The sequence below is a fragment of the Sphaeramia orbicularis genome, chromosome 6 (assembly GCF_902148855.1).
Source record: "Sphaeramia orbicularis chromosome 6, fSphaOr1.1, whole genome shotgun sequence".
NCBI classification, from domain to species: Eukaryota; Metazoa; Chordata; class Actinopteri; order Kurtiformes; family Apogonidae; genus Sphaeramia; species Sphaeramia orbicularis.
This window is the reverse complement of record NC_043962.1, coordinates 19,176,395-19,179,418: the sequence shown is the minus strand read 5'-3', so window position 1 is coordinate 19,179,418 and position 3,024 is coordinate 19,176,395.

Here is a 3,024-nt window from a genome sequence, read left to right as displayed (position 1 = left end):
AATGTGCTGCTTAAATGTATACTTTGAAGAGTTGTATTCTGCATTTTCTGTGTGTGTGCAAGTACTGAGTTCAAGTAAGTGATACATATAGTGAGACTACAGAAAGAGCATCATACAGGTACAGATACAGATGAACTTTATTGATCTACAAGGGGAATTCACTTTTTTTCATAAAGACTCTATACCTCTCAGTCTTGCATCTTAATGGAGCTTGCATCCCACTGCAGCTGGTCTTCTGGTTTGACAGAATTAGCTGAAGAGGTTGATTTGGATATCTCTCCACCACAGTCCCAGTGTGTCCAACTTCTCCACAAAAACAGAACCAGCTGTTATCACCAGTTTTGTCTGGCTGCTGTGTTTGATACTGCCTCCTCATCAGACAGCAGCATAGAAGAGAGCACTGGCTACAGCAGAATGGTAAAACATGTGCAGCATCATAGGGCAGATATTGAAGAACCCGAGCCTCCTCAGGAAAATAGCCAACTCTTCCCTTTTCAGTAAGTACATCTACCCTGATCCTTCCTGGACGTAATGGGCCTGGCTGGAAGGCTCCCCCCACTGATGGGGCTAACAAATTCATCATAGCCTTCAAAGAAAGCACAGGGGGAATAACACCCACCCTCTGGAATGTTAAGAGCCTGATCCTCTCTGTGGCTGTGAAACGTATTACAGAAGAAATATTTGAGCGTGCACTCAGGCAGTGATAGAAGGAAATGTAGTGAACCATGTTGAGTTTGAAGGATTCTGAACCACTGTGTGGGCACAGTCGAGACAACAACACCCAGAAAAAATGGACTGAACAAAACTGGAAGGAGAGACATTAAAGAGAATAAATGGCCCATTCAAATTCCTTCACAATTTCCAGAAAAAATGGAGAGAATAAATTAAAAAGCACTTGAAATGCCAACCAAATCACACAAAGCCTGTTTAAAGTAATGATAAAGAAGGCCATCCCCAGCGATGTGCACAGGAGCCTGGAAAATGTAGTGGGATTAAAGGCAAGGCAGGTTTTATTTATATAGCACATTTAATGTACAAAGACAATTCGAAGTGCTTTACATAAAACATAAAAGCATTACAGCAGGTGGCAGAAGCAATACAAACTATAGGCATTAAAACCAAAAACAAACAACAGATTAAAACAGATAAAAACATCAAGCTTAAAGGAAGAGTGCAGATCTGAACTTCTGAATAAGAACTCTATTCAAATGGAGCTGAGAACAGGTGGGTCTCTAACCTGGATTGAAATAAACTGAGCATTTCAGCTGATCTGAGGTTTTCTGGGAGTTTGTTCTAGACATGTGGACAATAGCAGCTGAAATGCAGCTTCTCCATGTCTGGTTCTGACTCTGGGAACAGACAAAAGACCGGATCCAGAGGGGTCTGATGGGTTCATACTGGGTCAGGAGGGTCACTGATGTATTTTGGTCCTAAACCAGTCAGAGCTTTATAGACCAGCAGCAGAACATGGAGTGGCCACTGTTCTCAGAAAGTTCATTGTGTGGAGAAAGCTGAAGAAAAAAAAAGATGAGCTGAACAAATAACTGGCAAATAAACTGACATCATTACATTCCTTGCTGATATATTGTGAATATTGGTGAAATATTTAGTAGTTTGTGTGTGTGTCCTATTTTCTGGGATGGCTACGATTGGTGAGAGGGACCTAGCAACGCGACAGAGCTGTGAAAGCTTGATTGTGAGAATCGAGATAAACCGGACGTTCTCACTGGCACACATCCAAAATCCTAAGAGGGTCATTAATAACATTACATCATATTTGGCTAAAGGTGTTAACCATGCACACATCATTAGATGGTTGGTTCCTGTAGCATCATGACGGTGCAGTCAGTGAACAGAGAACAGACCAGAAATAGTAATTAAATCATCTTCCTCTCCGTGTCAAACCAAATTTCCTGAAAGCCGTCCTGATTGGCTGGTGTCGGTCAATCCAGGGACACATTTGCGAGCGACGTTTATGAAGACAGATGGTCCTAAGGAATGGACCTAACCGAACCTTATGGACAAACTAAGCCACTGTCATCTGTTCTTCATCAGAGCTATCTTCCCTGTCGTGGTAATTTAAGGAACTCAATGTTTACACTTAGTTGACCATCTTACTCTCAACATCTGTGTCCCATCTTCTTGTTTACCCAGAGGTGGAGGTACACCTAAGAACAAGACTGAATAACAAATTTCATATCTGTTGCCATGATTAATAGTGTCACAGTAATGTGTTAATGTTGATTGTTACTCAGCATGTTAACTATTGATGCAAGTCTATGCAAGAGCCCATGTGCCTGACCTGTGATCATATATGAGTGTCCTGTTCATGTCACAGTGAATTATACTGAAAGTAAGAGTAAGACTGCTTATAACATGTCTGAGAATAATGGTGCTTATCTTACTGATGCTGAGTTTGACGTATTAATTTGATTCTATTTAAGGATGCAAAGTTTTCTTACAAGTTTGCACAGAGTCCTATTTCTCTCCCAAAGGAAGAGAAACGTGACACTTAAGATATGTAAATGACAGCAAAGTGGGCCGGACTAGCGCCAAAACAGACAAAGAAGACAACGCCCAGAGGCATCGATGCCTCAGTAATATGTACGAGGACGGCGTGCGGGGTGGTTTCTTGCAAAACTATAAAAGAATATGGAACCAACTTTTCATCAGAGCTGTTCCATCTCCGTCGCTCTCAAACTTCGGCGAGAGCTTTTTCCATCCTTCGCTGCTCTCAAACTTTGCCTGGTGAGCTTTCCAGAACCCAGCCGCCAGAGCCAGCTATCCACCTCCTCCGGCCAGCAGAGCTTCAGACCTTCAGACCTCCAGAGCTCCAGCGCGAGCACTCCGCTCCGACGCATGTTCCTGCTTCGAACCCGTCAGAAGACTTCATCAGAGAATTAATAAACACCTCCTGTCAAAATGTGATGACGTCATATAAATTTAATCCTCAAAAATAATACAAAAAAATTATAAATCCCGCCCCCTTTTTAAAAGGCGGGTTTTCCAGTTGTTCTAGATAAT